Genomic DNA, 7,737 nt, shown 5'->3' with positions numbered 1-7,737 from the left:
ATTCTTTTGTATGTAGTAAATCCATCTTGTTCAATAATTGTTTGTTGTTGGAATTTTTTGGGGTAGTACCTAGAACACTTTTCATTATTCATGCATGGAGAATATTTATTGGTTGATCCACAAGGACCATGAATCATGTGAGTTTTTACCAAATCATGCAAGTGTTTATCAAATTGAGGGCATGGTATCTCTGCAAAAATTATTCTATCAATATCATTATATGTAGGATATTTGTCGGATAGAGGCAAGAACAAAAGTAGATATGCAAGCGACAATCCACGTTTTTGGAATTCTATTGTATACTTGTCTGCACCAAAAGAGAGATTTGATTATTGAAAAGGTATGGTGTTATAAAGGACAACTGGAATGATTATTGTCCATAATAAACTTGAATTCAACAAAACTGAGCTCACATGCAATAACCCTGCCTTGCTTCTTTTTCTTGGTTAAATCTATTAAAAGTTGTTCAAATTTAATTCTAAATACTCTAACAACAATGTCAGGTCTATGAACAATAGTTAAATTCATTGATGATAATATATTTTGCACTGCAGACCAATTTGGATTGCTTGTGAAAGTAAGAAAGATGTATGGGAAACCAACATTGCTACAAATTGCTATCCCATCAAAATACAACTGATCTATGTATCTCCATTCACCAATAAAAGATGAAGGTAATATAACTCGCTTGCCTTTATTTGAGCTTTATCTCTCTGCATCATTATTAGATGTGTGGTTGAGGTTGTCATATTTGTCAACTCTTAATTAAGACTAATTCATTCTCATGAAAGCAAGTCACTCTGACTCAACCATGGTGTAACCATCAATTGAAAATTGTTGGAATAGTCTCCTTGATCTAAAAAATGTTTGTGCTTCATTTTCTCTTGACTGGATTCTGAAACAAAGCCTTCCTATGATTGTCAATTTATTCCTATTGCTAACATTGAAGCAACGTTCAGCCCTGTGAAGAACATCATGCTGGTATCCATCTGCCCCATAGGGAAAAAACAGTGGATACTAATAAGCCAATTAACTCGTGTGCAATTCTTCAATCCGTTGTAGCTTTCTAGTTTGACTTTCCAAATTTATATCTCTTTTGGATGCAAGATCAAAATCAGTTGGAATTAGTGCAGCAACCTCAGATACATGGGGTATGCTATAGATCTTTCCATCCTGTAATGAAATAAGCCTTAATTTTGGATCATGAACCGATTTATTCCTCAATATGTCTCTAGCCATACAAAAATATTTTGCATGAATATTATGTTCATCCAACATATTTGTTAATCTGATAACTATTTCCTCATGTATATGTCTATGGTTGGTCCTGTAGTTGCAAAGAATGATTAAATTGTAAGTGGAATTAATACTAGACAATTAATATATAAAACATGATCGTGATCCCACCCTACTGATAGAATTTTGTTACCAATTCCATTCTTTGGATCATAAATTTATAGTTGTGTATACTTTGACAGTTTTCCTTCTGTTGGCAATAAGCTGCCAATTCTATGGCAGGTCTGACCTTGGATGCGAATTTTTGGTGGGCCTTTATTACCCATCATTGAACCATCAAATTTTGCTCCAGTTGAATTGAAAGAAAACATCATATTCTAAAAGTGGATGCTCTTTTGATAATTCCTACTATTGACTACTTTGTTGTCACACAATAGTTATTAGAGAAATGGTGGAGGTGGTTTCAAGAATAGCAGTTGAACCTTTCCATTGCCACAACATAGTTGGAATTTTAGGTTTGTAGTGTCTCTATGCCTATGAATCATTTCCTAATACCACATGTTTGCACTGCTGTATGTACATTGTATGAGTGGTTTGCCTATGTCAAAATATTCTGTCAAATTCGTTGCTAAAATGTACTTCCCATCAGGTATAAAAAATTGCACAAAGATCAAATTTAAAAGTAGGACTTAAAATATTAGTAGCTAAAAAACAAATGATGAATATAACCTTCTTCAATGTTAGATGGTTCATCTTCATCAGAGCTTGAAGCTGAAACATACTTGAATCCTAATATATTATAAAACCAAAGTCAAGTGAAGCATTAAGACAACGTGTTTACTTGTGGAACATTATTCTGGTTACCTACATTAAATTGTTGCTTAATAGTAGAATCATTATGGTGTGCAGGTTGAGATGTTGAGCCCTAAACATTATCACAAAAATTAAATTGAAAGATTAAACCTCTTGTTCATGTAAAGAGGTTGTAGGTGTATTGTCTTAGAGGAAGTTCCCTGCTGGAAGAAAATGTTGGATTTAATATGTGTTATAGGAGTATTGTTTGACTGGATCACATGAAATGAGGATTGTTGATGGTGTGAGTATTTTCTCTCAACATGCTTTTTTTTCTTCTTTTTTTCATCTACACCTTCGTTCCAACCTTGCTTCAGCTGCAACATGTTTTTTTGTCTCTGGTTGTACCCTCTATTACTATGTGCTCTAAAATATGTTCATCTTCTACGGTGTTACATGATTCATCGTCATAAGAGTTTGAAGTTGAAGCATAGAATTCTAATATATGATACACAAAATAAGATAGAGTAGTAAAACAAAATGGTTAAATATCTAACAATGTTTTTGTTACCCGTGGAAAGTTGGTGTTGAATACCAGATTCAATATGGTATACTAATCAAGATGTTGAACCCCCAAACATCATGACACAAAATGTAATCGATCAGTTGTTTGTCCAAATATTTTGCCCAAGTCAATAGGCTGAACAATGAATAATTTTGTAGAACTTCCTTTCCACAACAGAGTGTTGGAACTGATATGTGTTATAGAAGTATTGATTGGTTGCATAATTCAGGGAGAGGATTGTGGACATTGTAGGTGCTTTGTTTCAACAAATCTTTTTTTTCTTTCAACAAAAGTTTTCTCTTGATCCTTGCTTGAAATGCAACATCCTTATTTGCTCTATTTTCATTTTCCATTACTATCTATTCGAAATCATAGTGCAAGGTGGTGTAATGTAAAAATAGAGTTATAGACATGTAGTACAATTGATGTTAAATCAAGAGTTTCAATCGCACAACTTTTTAGACTGATGGTCCTTGTGCACTTGTTGGACAGCTACGTTAGTAGGCTTTGATTTGTGAATGTATGTATACATGATTTTGATGATGCCAAAAGAAGAATCAAGCAAGGCTCATTTGCTTCAAGATTAATACAATATTGTTTCAACAAACAAAGACTTGATTCAATATTTCTTCAAGATCAAGCATTGCCTCAAAAACGAAAGGTTTCAAGTCATCCAAGGCACATGTAATCGATTACCAATACATGTAATCGATTACCAATGGTTTGAAAGTGTGTAATCGATTACACTGATGTTGTAATCGATTACCAGAGAAGATTTTCAAGGAATATCGCCAACAGTCACATCTTATCATTTGGATTTTGAATGGCCATCAAAGGCCTATATATGTGTGTGACTTGGGACGAAATTGGGAGAGAGTTTTGCTGGTCCAGAATGTCTTATCCTCTCAAAAGAAAATGAGAGAGATTCCGAGAGAACTTCATTTTCAAATGCTCTCTCAAAAGAAACTGTTGGGCAAACACCTGCAAATTCATTAAGAGTTCATCCATGGACATCAATTGTAATATCCTTCTCTTCAAGAGAGAATTCTTCTTTCTTTCTTCTCATTCAAAGAGATTGTTTAAGGGACCAAGGGTCTCTTAAGTTGTAAGGAATGCTGAACACAAGGGAAGGGTTGTCCCTGTGTGGTTCAGACTTTGTAAACGGATTTTTACAAAGGGAGTGAAAAATCTCAAGTGGGTTGCTTGAGTACTGAATGTAGGCACGAAATTTGCTGAACCAGTATAAAATTGTGTTTGCATTCTCTCTTCCCTTATCTTATTTATTTTTTTGCAATCAATTGTGTCTTGCATGTTTAAAGAACATTATTAAATTGACTGTTGCGTCTTCTGTATTCTGAGCCTATCTCTTTTAGAAGGGGGTTAAAAGTTTATTAGTGGAAAATTAATTCACCCCTTCGTAAGTTATTGAGGCCACAAGGTCCAACATGATTGATCAGTTATGATTACTTTTCCTAACAATTTACGTGGGGTATATGACGTATTGAGTGTGATTATTTGTGGAGATGATTTTTTTAGATTCGTGCAACATGAACAAAATTAATTGTGGGTTAATAAAAAAATATGATTACCATTGTATGAAAATGAGAGTTAGTTGGATTAGTTGAATTAGATTAAAAATAAGATGGCAACCAAACTTCTTAATTGGATATAGCTTTTCATTAAATGCTTCATTTGTAAGGAGAATTACTTCGTTTAAAATAAATTATTAAATTTCATTTATCCTGCTTACTGCTAGTGAATTAAACCTGATATATGTAGGTAAACTTTGGCCTCATGTGAGGTAAACTCTAGAAATTTAATAAATGTTTGAAAATAATACTTGACATCAACAACAAAATAACATTTGTAAAATAGTTTGCTCAACAAAAAAATATCAGTGAGGATTACATAATAATTTACACCAAACAAAACACATAATTTCCCTATCTTGTTCTTCATTTAGTCTTAATATGTTTTGGTAATTTTGTGGCAAATAACTGTGCAGATGGAACTTCTTTAGATGGTGGGTTGCCAGGCATAACTCAAAAGATAATCTCTTTATGGGGTAAACTATTGTATCTTGATCTGGATCATGATCAGTTGTACTTGATAAGGATTGCTATGGTAATAAAATAAAAATGAGTAATCACACTCCCAACTTATTGATATCCATACAATTAAAAAACAACAAAATTTTTTCTTACTTTATCAAACTGCCCGAAGTCTTCAATTTGGGATAACTCTAGCTTACTTGCCTGAGTTTTATAACATGATGGCTCGGTAATATCAGCTACACCCTGCTGAGCAATCAAGACAGAGATTCAACAATATTAGAGAATGAACATACTAAGAAATAATAAATTAAAATTGTATTTAAAAGTCAATACACAAAGAAAACATAAATAAAAAAATTAAGGAGTATTGAAATTTCAAAGACCTATTGAGCATATATTTGCTTTGTGATATTTTTAATAATATCAACATCATTTGACATCTTCATCATAGAAGAGGAATTGAATTTGCATTGATACTTGCACCTTAACACAACAATTAGACCAAACATTTTATCAAGAGGGTGAGGAAAGTTTTTAGGTTCACCTTCTCCAGTCTGAATTATGTGTAAGCCACATCTTTATGATCTACTTTAGTGCACCTGCCACAGGAATAATAAAACCATCGACCCTTCCCAACTATCAACTTGGTAGTAGTCCCAATCATACAGAAATTAGTACCCTGATGAACATTGAAACAAAACACAAGATTTTAAAAACAAAAACAACTAAGAAAAAAAAAGCTCATCAACAAAATAATTTAAAAGGTAGCAAAATATCATAACACATAATGAGTTTAAAATTTGCATCAAACAATAACATACATCAAGAGCATCACAAATTTCTAAAATATTGAGAACCTTCGACTTGTACAAAAAGCAATCAAGCTCCGAAAAGTCAGAACCCTGAGAGTATTGCCTTATACTGAGGGGCTGACTAACATTTGATGGTTCACCCAAACATGGAGAGCTCAACCTACACACAAATTAATAAAACAACTTAAAGGTGAAATAAGATTTAATCCCAAATAAGACCATACCTCTCTTTGTAGATGGAGAAATTAGGAACTTCATAATTGATGAGCAACTTTCATTCATATAGTAAGTTAGAGATGATTAATCCATGAACAATTGTAATATACCAAAGATTACAAAGGTGGGGGAAAAGCAAGAAGTTAAAAACAAATAAAAGAAAAATAGATTCCAACTATGGCATAATGAAAACCTAAAACCCAGTCTCTAAAATGAAACCTAAAATCCCATAAAGCAAACCTAAAATCCTAGTCTCTAAAACCAAACCTAAAATACCATAAAGCAAACCTAAAATCCCAGTAGGCAAACCTAAAACCAAGTCTCTAAATTGACTTACCAAATCCCCATAAATTACACCTCAATATAGGGAAGGAAATCATACAAAATTAGTAAGAATCGGTAGACACCATCAAATACTAGAAAAAAGACCCAAAACCTAAACCCTAAAGATGTAACTTCCGACCCTAGAATCCTGAGATCAAACTTCTAAAAAATCAAAGCCCAATACCCAACCTCAAAACCCAAAAATGAATTTCGAGCTACATCACAGAAAAATAGAGCACAACGCAAAACCAACTTGGACCAGCCAACAAACAAAACGTGAAACTAATGCCCAACACTAAACATCGAACAGGAAAAAACAAAAAACCACCATGAAAGCATACCTTGTGGCAGCTTAACCTTGATTTGAGTTAAAATAATACAATGGGACTTAAATCCAGATTTTCCTTCAATCACAACATGAATTTGTTGGCATGGTCGCTCCACAGAGTGCATCCATATTCGACGTGGGCCTCATTTTTTGAAGTCCAGCCAAACCTGATGGCCCATTTTACTTTTTTGTCTAAATTTATATAAACTCTAAAGAAGAAAAAAAATAGGTCCAGCTCGGCCCATATTAGGCCAAAATAGGTCCGGTTGAATTTGTCCCTAAATTTATTGAGTCCAACCTAGCTTGATGGGCTCATCAAACTGACCCAAAATTGCTTAGTTCTATTTGGGCTAACATTTTCCTAGTCCAACTCGGCCCAGCTAGTTCGGTCTATTTTGCTAGCTCTAGGAAGAAGGTATTTTAGGAAAGAAAAATTCGTTAAATCTCATGTGCAACACACATATCTTTCGTCTTTGTCAAATATTTAAATAGTGTAAAGGTGGGGGGGGGGGGGGGGGCAGGGGGGGCAGGTGTAGCCATTGGTGAAAAATTAAATAATTTTTTGTAGGGATAAAAAGTAGATAGGTGTTGGGGTGTAACAAGTTCAAACTTCCAAGGTCTGTGTCATTTATTCTAATATTTTTGTAATAATATTGGAAAATTATGTTGGTTTTAAATGGTTTTTTTAACTTAAAATTAATTAAATAGTTTAAATATTTTTTTAAGATACATTTACTCATTATAATTTAAAGAAATTAAAAATGTTAGGCAGTGAAAGAAGTGAAGTTGAAGATTAAAGATGATAAATGAAATGAATTAAAAATTGTAAAAGAAAAGGAATAAAAATGAAAGAGACTTTTTTTTCTTTCTAATATAACAAAGATACCAAATTAAATTAATAGTGGATGGAGTTACATATTGATAATTATTTGAACCATAAATCTATTTACAACTATCCAATTCGTAGTGTAATCTGGACACAACAATATTAATGTTCTCTTTGAAATGGATAATAAACCAGTTGAGAGATGGGTCGGAAGCTGGAGTTTCTATCTATGATTGTAAACAACTTCATCTTTCTAATGCAACCTTTAAATTAGGTTTTGTAAGAAGATAAGACAATGGTGTTCCTCATGCTCTTGCAAGAGTGGCCCCATCTTTCTCAGTTTTCATTACTTTAATCATATTCCTTCCTTCTTCTATTGATGATTTGATTATGAATGAAATTCTATGAGTTTGTTTCTGTCCAAAAAAAAAAAAAACAAAAAAGATATAGAAGAGGGAAGAAGGTAGATATAATAATGCATTTGAAGAAGTAGGGACGATCATCAAATTGTATAGACCCTAGGCAAAATCATAAACTTGAGTCATTTTATATTTAAGTATTTGTGTCACAACCCTGATTGTAAT

The sequence above is a fragment of the Glycine soja genome, chromosome 10 (assembly GCF_004193775.1).
Source record: "Glycine soja cultivar W05 chromosome 10, ASM419377v2, whole genome shotgun sequence".
In the NCBI taxonomy this organism is placed as follows: domain Eukaryota; kingdom Viridiplantae; phylum Streptophyta; class Magnoliopsida; order Fabales; family Fabaceae; genus Glycine; species Glycine soja.
The sequence above is the reverse complement of the archived record's forward strand: the minus strand, read 5'-3'. Positions refer to the sequence as shown.